The sequence below is a fragment of the Vulpes vulpes genome, unplaced genomic scaffold, assembly GCF_048418805.1.
Source record: "Vulpes vulpes isolate BD-2025 unplaced genomic scaffold, VulVul3 Bu000000687, whole genome shotgun sequence".
NCBI lineage: Eukaryota > Metazoa > Chordata > Mammalia > Carnivora > Canidae > Vulpes > Vulpes vulpes.
In genome coordinates this window covers 335773-348235 of record NW_027325683.1, presented here as the reverse complement: position 1 = coordinate 348235, position 12463 = coordinate 335773, and positions in this window count along the sequence as shown.

Here is a 12463-nt window from a genome sequence, read left to right as displayed (position 1 = left end):
GTGCACTAACACCTCCTACTCCGCCCTCAGAAGTTAAAAGCCAATTACACCATTGTAAATGTCCTCTGGCCCCATTATAAGCCCCTATACACACTAAGGTCGGGGTGCCTTGGACCACAAGACTCAAAGCCACATGTCCTAGCTCCATCAACTACATTCCCTATATATTTTCCCTCAGTTGTTGTCTTATGTTTTGTATCTTAGTATTCCCCAACTCTGAACCTATTTTGGGGATCTTTGAGGAGCTCAATAATTATCACTTTTATTTTTCAGTTTGATTCTAAACTGCTTATTTATCCTACTCACTTTATTTTATTTTTATTTATTCTGTTTATTATTAATTAATGTATTCTTTTCATTCTAAGTTTTTATACAGAAATAAGATAATCAGTAAAGCATTTGGAAGCAAAAATAGTAATGAATCCTGATATAAGTTGAAGGAGGTAGTTTGATTAGGAGTGTGTGTGTGCCCATGCGTGTGTGTAGGAGGCTATGATTAGCTATTAGTTAGTATATGGGGAAGCAGGGCCCTAACGGCATCTCTATTTTATTTATATAGTATATGTAAAGATTTGACATAGTTGAGAATGTCCAATTTAGTCTCCCTACATTACACTAGAGTGCAGGAAGAAAGGGGTGGAAAATGCGGGAAAGTCATAGCAATTGAGATCCTGTTAACAACAAGGAAACATTTGAAATGCAGTGGAAGCATACCAAAAACAAGGAAATTTGAAAATATTTCTTCCAGGGATATGGACATTTTTCCTACAAAAAGTGCCATATACAACAGTTAATCTCACAGGTTGGCCCATTTTAACTCTTTTAAGTAAAAAAAAAAATGTGTCTGGAGCACAATAAGGTAATTGAAAGCACTAGAGAAACTGTCATATACCACAACCTTATTTAAAAGTAATATATTCTAAAGTGCTTTGTATATAGCACAAAATCCATTTTTCTTTATTGTAGCTCTAATATTCTGGAGGGGTTGCCCTGAGCTTCTGGTGATTATGCATAACACCTATGCCCAAGGGCTGGTTATCTTGTAAAAAAAAAAAAAAAGACATAAGGTGGGAAGGGGAAGCAGTGGCTTAGGGAATAGGAGTTAAGACTCATATGGTGATTCTGGCCTAATAAGTCAATGGAATAGGAAAGAAATCAAGTAGGAGAGGAATAAGGCTTTTCATTGAGGAGAATAAATATGGTGGGTTGTGGAGTACTGGTCATATCAGTTCCTTTCATTTCCTCTCCTAAGGATATCGCTTTTCTTTCTTTTAGGTCTTCTAATATCACAGGGGATGGTGGGAAAGAAAGGAGAGTCAAGAGTATCTTAACACTATCAGGATGGACTTTTCTTCCCTATATGCACAGTTAGTTTTATTTAAGAAAATTGGTAGTGTTGAGTATCTGGATGGTGGTTTCAAAGGAAAGAAAGCATATTTTTCCCCCAGTATTTTCATTATCTTCTTCACTTGCCTCTATCTCCTGAATTAGTCTTCATGTTGGAGAAGTATAGTCAACAATGTCTTCAATATGGAGATTGAAGGTGGAGAACTGTTTAGTAGAAAAGGGAAGAATTTCATAGGGCTGTTTTATTGGGCAGTTTACTTACTTGCCAGAAATAGGGAAGTTATGGCTGCAACAAAAGATTTCTATTAAATTGCATATTATAACATTAAATTTTATCCAGGACCATGTAACAAAGTATACATTAGCAGAAAGAATATTACTTCAGACCATTTCAGAAAGGGAATTCTATAGCAGTCATTATAACAATTATATCAGATGGCAACACTACAACAGCTTTTGAAATTTGTGTGGTATTCACAGGTAATTTTGCAAATTAGAGTACTACTTGATATACTAAAAATAGACAAATAAAAACAGAATACCAAACACTACCACTCAGATTCTGAGTTTTCTAAATCTTTCCTTAGCTATAACTTTATATAGTGTCTTAGTTAAAATGCATTCACCAAAGAATCTTTAATTACAAATATTTTCCATTAATGAAAATCCAGATCTGTTTTCATAATTTTGTCACATAGACTTCTATGAAAAAAGGAGAAGTTTCAATTCCATCTTAAGCCTGCCTTAGGCCCAGGACGTGATCCTGGAGACCTGGAATCAGGTCCCATGTCCCACGTCGGGCTCCCGGTGCATGGAGCCTGCTTCTCCCTCTGCCTGTGTCTCTGCCTCTCTCTCTATGTCTCTCATGAATAAATAAATAAAATCTTAAAAAAAATTCACCTTAACTGTAATTATGCTCATCTTAAAAGAATATATCAGAACTTGTACTACACACTCTTGTATGCACACATGTTCAAATACCTTCTCTCTTCCCACTCCACACATACACCATACCCTGAATGGGAAAGCCACTTCATTAAGATAATAACTGTTAAAAAATAATATGAGCTGCTTTTCTGAATCTTGAGTTTATTTTACAATGTTTTCTTCTTAAAGTTCCTAAACTTGTGTTGACATTTATTTCTATATCATTTCCATTAAGCTTTTGCTTTTTATTATTAGGATTAGGGGAATTTTAGGATTTTCCCCTCTGGATTAGGCGAAAAATGGGTTTCTTTAAATTGTTAATCTTTAATGATCATTATGCTCATTTCAAAGTTGTAACATTTCACAGCAAATGGCTTTCTAGAGAGCTTTGCCGATTTGCAGTTTGTTTTATCAGAAATTTCTTTAACTTTTGTTTTCCCAATTATTCTCTTTGAAATTAAAAAACTATATAATTGTATCTTCATTTCTTTAAAATAGCATTTAAGACATTTGAACAATTTTCAGCTATTTTCTACATCCCCATTCAGCATTTTATTAAAGTTGCCTAAGCTTAAATTACGATTTTTTCCTGCTTCCTTTAGCTGTGACAAGAACAGGCTGGTTTGCTACAATTGATGTATATTTCTTTCTCAAGTTATCTTTTTGCTTTGAGTTACTCACTTATATATAAGTAATTATATATAAATATATAAAATCATATATAAATATATGCATGTATTTAGATATATATTTATACATTTGAATGCATACATACATTTTATTTGTATATATATACATATATTTATTCTATATACTTACTATACATATTGTATATATGTAGATGCATATATACATCTATAATATTACATATATTTAAATATATACATTTATTTAATTACCTCCTTTTTTTTAATTAATTTTTATTGGTGTTCAATTTACCAACATACAGAAAAACACCCAGTGCTCATCCCGTCAAGTGTCCACCTCAGTGCCCGTCACCCATTCCCCTCCAACACCCGCCCTCCTCCTATTGTTATATTGCCTGTACTGTCCTATTTTGTGTATCTTTGTAAGTTTTTTTTTTGTTTTTGTTTTTTTTTTTTTAATCTACACCTTTATGTTGTGCCCAAGATTGCGAATCCAAGACACGGCCAAGGAGCCGACAGCGATGCAATCACACGAGGGTTTATTTACACGCTCGAGCCTGGTCCAAGTGCACCCGACGCAGCGGAGCAGGGCTTGGGCCCCGAGGCTAAGAGGCGCAGCAGCTTTATAGGGGCCAGTGGCCCATGGCATATGCAGAAAGTTGCACAGTCACGCTGGTCCGCTGAGCCGGATTTCCCACTGGGGTGTGTCCTGGTCTTTTTTTTTTATGATAGTCACAGAGAGAGGCAGAGACACAGGCAGAGGGAGGAGCAGGCTCCATGCAGAGAGCCTGATGCGGGACTGATCCTGGTTCTCCAGGACCGCAACCTGGGCCGAAGGCAGGCGCTAATCCACTGAGCCACCCAGGGATCCCCTACTTTAATATTTTTTCAAATCGTAAAAACATTTGCTCTTCTTGACAGCATCACTCACCAGAGTTCATATTTTACCTTACATTGCCAACATGCCCTGTCCAGCAGTTAGGAACCATATAATTTCCAATCTCTGTGTCACTTTCAAGTGAGGATTAAAGATAGGCATGAGTTTTCTACACACTCCCTTTTCACATCTTTACAATCTTTGCACTTACATGTTCCAGATAAGGAAGAGTGCTGCTGATCTCTACATAAGACTTTCCCTAAGCAGCTATGTCAGACGTTTCCAAGACTATCACCAGATTCAGTGATTTGTTAGAACCCACAGAGCTCAGAAGTTATTGTACACATAATTATGGCTTATTACAGCAAATGGACCAAAAGCAAAGTGATTTTTTTGAAGCAAAATGATTAAAGGAAAATAGTACATGCGGCAAAGTCTGAAGGAAACCAGGTGTAAGCTCCCAAAAGTTCTCCCTCAGTAGAGGACATGGTTAATTTCTCTAGCAACAAGATGAGGAAACCTGTTTGAAGTATTGTCTACCAGTGAAGTCACCTGAGCCTACAACGCCATGGCTTTTATTGGTGGTCCACCACGTAGGTATTTAGCCATTGCCTACAAGACCAGTTTCTGAGGCTCCAGAAACCCAGGAGAACAGGTGTTCATCATAAATCACAAAGTTTGCACATATTCTCTACAAAGACTGGTATAACACCTCAGGGACACAGGCATACAAAACATTTATATTGTTTAGAATCCAAATATTTTTTAACAACTTTGTTGAGCTATATCTCACATACCACACTATTCACCCATTTAAAATGTACAATTCATTGGTCTTTCTCTAATCAGAGATATGTACAACCATCTCCACGATTTTAGAACATTTCCTTACTGGAACTGTGATTTCCAGTTCTGCACATAGGAAGCTGAGAAGTCAACTCTCTGTCCTAACAACAAGTAAACAAGCTGAATAGACTTAAAAATCAACTCTTCTCAGATCTTTAAGAGGGGGAAGACACAGGAAAAATCACTGATCCCAAGATTGGATATATAGAAAGGTGAATGAATAACAGGAGGGAGTCATAGCTTACCTGGAGCAGACACTCACAAGCGGAAACACCTGTAGGAACCAGGCCTGAGATGAAAATTTGAACTGTACTTGTACTTGAAAACTTGAATTTCTGGAGTCTCAGAGCAAACAACTCTGGGGATTAAAAACTCCAGCGGGGGGGGGGGGGGATCCCTGGGTGGCTCAGTGGTTTAGCGCCTGCCTTTGGCCCAGGGCGCGATCCTGGAGTCCCGGGATCGGGTCCCACGTCGGGCTCCCGGCATGGAGCCTGCTTCTCTCTCTCTCTCTCTCTCTCTCTATGTCTATCATGAATAAATAAATAAATCTTTAAAAAAATCATTTAAAAATAAAAAATAAAATAAAATAAAATAAAAACTCCAAGTGGATCTAGTCATAGAAGAAACTCCCACAATACTGTTAGATTCACTTCTAGGAGCTCCATCAGATTCCCACAATAAATACCATTAAAAAAATTCCCTGGGGCTTACAGCAGGGAAGGGGAAGAGAAACCATTTTGAAACATGCCAAAGCACTCCATTTTTCTTAATTTCTCTTCACTCCACACCTATCTATGTAGAAGTCTGAAAATTCAACAAAAATATTTCTGGAACTATTAAATGAGTATAGCGAGGCTACAGAATGACAGGTTAATATACAAAGGTCAACTGATTTCCTACGTGCCAGCAATGAACAAGTGGAATTTGAAATTGAAAACACAATGCCTAGCCAACACTTGTCTCCTATGTTGTTAATTTTAGCCATTCTGACAGGTGTGAAATGAGATCTTTTGTAGTTTTGATTTGTAATTCCCTGATGATTGATGTTGAGCATGTTTTCATTGATGTTGAGTCTGTTAGCCATCTCTATGTCTTCTTTGGAAAAATGTCCATTCATGTCTTCTCCTCATTTCTTAACTGGATGATTCATTTTTTGGGTGTTGAGTTTGATAAGTTCTTTATAGATTTTGGATACTAACCCTTTATCAGATATGTCATTAACAAATATCTTCTCCTATTCTACAAGGTTGCCTTTTAGTTTTGTTGATTGTTTCCTTCACTGTGCAAAAGCTTTTTACACTGATGAATCCCAATAGTCTTTTTTTGTTTTTCTTTCCCTTCAGGAGACATATGTAATAAGAAGTTGCTACAGTTGGTGTCAAAAAGGTTGCTGCCTGTGTTCTCCTCTTGCATTTTGATGGTTTCAGATCTCACATTTAGATCTTTAATCCATTTGAACTTAAGAAAGTGGTCCAGTTTCATTCTTCTGCATGTTGCTGTCCACTTTTCCCACCACTATTTTTTGTTAAAGTGACTTTTTTCCAGTGGATATTCTTTCCTGCTTTGTTGATCAGCTGACCATATAGTTGTCAGAATCCATTTCTGGGTTATCTACTCTGTTCCACTGATTTTCGTCTGTTTTTGTGCCAGTACCACACTGTCTTAATCACTACAGCTCTGTAATACAGCTTGAAGTCCAGATTGTGATGCCTGCAGCTTTGTTTTTCTTTTTCAAGATTCCTTTGGCTATTCAAGGTCTTTTACAGTTCCATACAAATTGTAGGATTGTGTGTTCTAGCACTGTGAAAAATCCTGGTGGTATTTTGATAGGAATTGTATTAAATATGTAGATTGCTTTCAGTAGTATAGATATGTTAACAATATATGTTCTTTTGATCCATGAGCATGGAATGTTTTTCCATTTCTTTGCATCCTCTTTAGTTTCTTTCATCAGTATATTATAGTTTTCAGAATACAGGACTTTCACCTCTTTCGTTGAGTTTACTCCCAAATATCTTATGGATTTGAGTGTAATTGTAAATGAATCAATTCTTTAATTCCTCTTTCTGCTGTTCCACTATTGATGTATAGAAATGCAACAGATATCTGTATGTTGATTTTCTAACCTGTGACTGTACCGAATTTGCGTGCCAGTTCTAGCAACTTTTTGGTAGAGTCTTTTAGGTTTTCCGTATAGAGTATGATGTCATCTGTAAATAGTGAAAGTTTGACTTCTCCCTTGCCAATTTGGATGTGTTTTATTTCTTTTTGCTGTCTGACTGTTGAGGGTAGGACTTCCACTGCTATGTTAAATAACAATGGGTGAGAGTGGACCACACTGTCTTGTTTTTGACCATAGAGGAAAAGCTCTGTTTTCCCCATAGACAATGATATTAGCTGTGGGTTTTTCACATAAGACCTTTGTAATGTTGATATAGATTCCCTCTATCCCTACTTTGCTGAGGGTTTTTATTATGAATGGATGTTGCATTTTAAGGGGAAACCTCTCACACTGTTGGTGGAAATGAAAACCGGTGTAGCCACTCTGAAAAATAGTACAGAATTTCCTGAAAAAGTTAAAAATAGAACTACCTTATGATCAAGGAATTGCACTACTGTGTATTAACCCAAAGGATATAAAAATACTAATTCGAAGGGATACATTCACCCCAGTGTTTATAGCAACATTATCAACAATAGCCAAATTATGGAAAGAGCCCAAATGCCATCGACTGATGAATAGATAAGCAAATGTGTATATATAAATAAATGGGATATTACTCAGCCATAAAAAGAATGAAATCTTTCCATTTGCAACAACGTGGATGGAGCTATGGAGTATTATGCTAAGCAAAGTAAGTCAGTCAAGTAAGATAAATGCCTTACGATTGCACTCATATATGGAACTTAAGAAGCAGAACAGATGAACAGGGGGTAAAAGAGAGGCAAACCAGGAAACAGACTCTTAGCTACATAGAAGGAACTGATGATCACTCTTCCCAGGTGAGCAGGGGATGCATTACATAGGGGATGGGTATTAAGGAGACCACTTTTGATGAGCATGGGGTATTGTATGTAAGTGATGAATCACTGGGTTCTGCACCTGAAACTAATATTGAATGGTTAACTGTAATTTACATAAAAAATTGGAAAAAAAGACCCACAATACCATTTACATTAACAGTCTCAAAAATGAAATACTTAGGGCAGCCAAGGTGGCTCAGTGGTTTAGCACCGACTTCGGCCCAGGGCCTGATCCTGGAGACCCGACATCGAGTCCCACATCAGGCTCCCTGCATGGAGCCTGATTCTCCCTCTACCTGTGTCTCTGCCTCTCTCTCTCTCTCTCTCTCTGAATAAATAAATAAACAAATAAATAAGTAAAAAAATGAAATACTTAGATGAACAAAAAAAAAAACAAACAAAAACTAAATAAATGGAGATATATTCTATTTTTATGGACAAGATGATTCAATATTATGAAAATGTAAAATATATATATATAAAGGGTGGATAGAGGGAGCTGTCCATGTAATACCAATTAAAATCCCATCAGGTTATTTTATGTGTATCAAAAATTAATTCTAAAATTTATATGGAGTGACAAAATATCTAGAATAGCCAACACACTATTGAGGGAGAACAACAGAGTTGGAGGGCAGATGCTACTTGGTTTTAAGACTTACTACTCAGCTATAGTAATCAAGGCAGTGTGGCATTGACAAAAGAACAGACAAATAGAGTAATGGGCCAAAACAGAGATCCCAGAAATAGATCTCCATAAATACAGTCAACTGATCTTTGACAAAGGAGAAAAGGTAATACAATAAAGATAGATTCTGCAACAAATGGTGCTGAAAAATTGGGCAATCATCTGCAAAAACACAGGCCTAGACACAAATCTTGTACCCTTTATAAAAAATAACTCACCTACATGTGAAAAAGAACAGTATAAAACTCCATGAAGAGAGTATATGAGAAAACCTAGATTACCTTGGCTATCATAAGGTCTTTTTACCACTCCACCAAAGGCAAGATCCATGAAAACAAAAAAAGATAAGCTGAATTTCATTAAATTTAAAAGCTTTTGCTCAATGAAAATCAATATCAAGAGAATTAGAAGATAAGCCACAGAATGGGTAATATTTTTTTCCAAAAAATGCACCTGATAAAAAACCATTATCCAAAATATACAAAGAACTCTTTTTTATTTACAAGATTTATTTATTTATTTTAGAAAGAAAGAGAGTGAAAGAAGATGCATGGGAAGCATGAGTGGGGGTAGGAGCAAAGGAAGAGAATCCTCAAGAAGACTCCTTCCTGAGCTCAGACCCTGAGGTGGGGCTCAGTGTGGGGAAGGAATGCCAGGCTCCCATTCTACCTCACTACCTATGTGATTATGACTTGAGCCAAACCAAGAATTGGTCACTTAATCGACTGAGTGTTCTGATAGCCGTTCCCTTCTTTATCCCTTCACGTCTAAGGGGTAAAAGACGCATTGATTGCTTGCTCATGACTGGAAGTGTTTTCATTTGATGAAAATAATTATTAGGCGCAAACAGTTTTTAACCTGATAGTTTCTTTTCCATTAGCTTTGCGAACAAGAATCAATACAAGAACACTTCTCCAAAAATGATCTCTCATTCAACAACTATCAATGAGCATCTACCATATATCAGATCAGGTATGGTGTTAGGTGCTAGGAATAAGGCAGAAAACTATAAAAACAAGACAAACAAGTAAAAACATAATCCTGCCTGTATACAGTAACTAATATTCTAGTGCATTTTGAAGCACTGAAAAGATGATAGATTCTGTAACCAGATATGTGAAAATAATCAAAATAAAAAGATACCTTCACATGTTCCTACCACTTGCTCTTTTTTAAATAATCACATGCAGCTAATTGCCTTCCCTGTCCCTTTCCAACACAATTCTTTTTCTTTATGATAACAATAAAATATTCATTAAATAATTAATTCGGAGAGACAATATTAAGGTAAAAGATTTTCAAGTTCTCAAACTCATCATTGATACATATCCTCCAATATTCATTTATATTTTGTCTATAGTTCTACATTAAAATATTTCACTTGCCTGGGGAAACATTTAACAATGTTTATAACAAAGAAAACCTACCCTTGGAGAGTGGAAGCAATGCTGAATTGTTTCCTACTATTCATTAAAGCTCAATTATAAAGAAGAATATTTATGGAATTATTCTGTTTTCTTTCTCCTCTTCTTCCCCGTTTTTCTCCTCTCCCTTTCCTCCTTCTTCCCCCTTTTTTCTTCCTCCTCCTTTCCCTCCTTCTTTCCTGTGACTCTAAAGTGTTGTGCTATATCAGATTTTGTATATATTTGTGCTTATGTTTGAGTATAAATATATATAACTTCTGATATATTATACATATATAATCTACATACACAATATACATATATGACTACTCTAATATTTAGTAAGTTTTTAAGTGATTATTTTTATAATGAGACTTTTGAATAAAATATTTAGCCATCCCTTTGTATTCATTATGAGAAAAAAATCTTGCATTCTCTTCCTCCCTCATACCTTCCTCTGCTCCGTCACTTAATATTATCTTCCTTGTGTGTTTATCTTTGTATGAAATCTGTATGCTTTTGTCCCTGAATTTATCATTTTATTTTTTAAATTTATTTATTCATAGAGACAGAGAGAGAGAGAGAGAGAGGCACAGACACAGGCAGAGGAAGAAGCAGGCTTCACGGAGGGAGCCCGACGTGGGACTCGATTCCAGGTCTCCAGGATCACACTCCGAGCTGCAGGCTGCACTAAACCACTGTGCCACCAGGGCTGCCCGAATTTATCGTTTTAAAAGATGTCCTTTGGGGATCCCTGGGTGGCGCAGCGGTTTGGCGCCTGCCTTTGGCCCAGGGCGCGATCCTGGAGACCCAGGATCGAGTCCCACATTGGGTTCCCGGTGCATGGAGCCTGCTTCTCCCTCTGCCTGTGTCTGCCTCTCTCTCTCTGTGTGTGACTATCATAAATAAATAAAAATTAAAAAAAAAATAAAAGACTTCAGGTTCGACTGCAAGCTATTGTGCATAAGGTAATAAAGAGAATTATTTTAATATCCAAATTATTTTGTTTTCATTTATTCATTTGATATTATCAGAATATCTAATATTTATATTCTATCCTGTTATTCCTATTCCTGCCTTGGTTTTTATGATTTCAATTTTTAGTTGAATATATTAAATTAATTCCACTGGAGGATCCCTGGGTGACTCAGCGGTTTAGCGCCTGCCTTCCGCCCAGGGCACTATCCTGGAGTTCCTTATCGGGCTCCCTGCACGGAGCCTGCTTCTCCCTCTGTCTCTCTCTCTGTGTCTCCCATGAATAAATAAATAAATAAATAAATTCTTTAAAAATAAGCAAATAAATAAATTCTCCCTAACAGTCTTTTGCCAGGATCTTTCCATTCACTTCTTACCTAACTATAGCCTTTCTTCCAGAAAGGCTTGTATGAAAAATGTATGCTGCTATTTTACGGTAAAAACTGTTTTGTCTATATACTTTATACTTGGAAGATGACTTTGCTGGATATAAGATCCTTGTATCATATTTTCTTTCCTTGAGGCTCTTTGCAAGTGTTGATCTTCTATCAATGAATATTGCAGCCAAAGTGATTACCTGGACCTTCATTTTCAATTTATCTATCTTATTTCCTTTCCTTTATAAGTGCCATACTCTTTTTCACCAAGAAGCCAAATGGATCTTTCCTAATAAACTCAACGGAACATTTGTTTATTTGATTTTCTCCTTCACATATTCAGTTTTGCACATGTTATATATTTGGTTCCTGTCTTTTCTTTACTACTTGTTCACTACTTATTTGAATTTAGTTTCCTTTTGTTAAGTTTTCTCACTTCACTTTTCTATGTATCCTACTGTTCTGTTTCTTTTCTTCCTATTTATCTTCCTCTTTACTGGCCATTCTTTCCTGTGTTCTTAGTGTTTTTTTTCTAAAAGTTGTGATTACATATTTAATATTTTTGTGTTAATGTTGGGAGTGTTGGATTCAAATTTTATCTGCTTTAATGTCTCGGTTTTCTTCCATGTTTTTTCTCTGTTGGGAAGTTTTCCTATTACCCCTTTTCTTTTTTTTTATTACCCCTTTTCTTAAAGTAACATTACATGGATGCTTTATCTATTCCCCTTTGTTGGTTTTGTTGTTGTTGTTTCTTTCTGTGAGGTTTTTGTTGTTGTTGTTTGTTTGTTTGTTTGTTTTTTTTTTTTTGGTTTGCTTTTTAGCATATTTTTGTTGAGTTGGATTTTCAGAGAAGAAATTAGCAGGGGATAGCAATGACCGCATTCTTAAGTACTGGTTCTTAACAACTTTTGTCTAATTTCTCTGTAGATGTTTGCCTTTTATTTATTGATATTATTTGATTACTGATATTAAGAGCCCTTTATTTACTAGAAATTATTTTGTTACATGCATAGTGTTATTTAAATGAGCATAGAAGCCCATGTAGTATTATTTTATAAATCTTTATAAATCCTCATTCACTTTATTATAACCTTTTGTCATTGATGGTTCTATTAGGATAACATAAACCTCTTTAAATATTGCAAGCAATTTAGAGTTTAGCACAGCAAATTAAGTGCTTACATATCTGTTGAAAGGACTGAGAAGTAAAAGGTCACAGCATACCACCAATAGATCTCAGGTTTGTTGATAGCTTTGGGGGAATTATGAAGTTCCTATTTCCAACCCTGCTCAAAAGGTACGGGAAGTCACTGCTGTTGGTTGCTGCAGGGCAGGCTGTAACACTGAAGAGA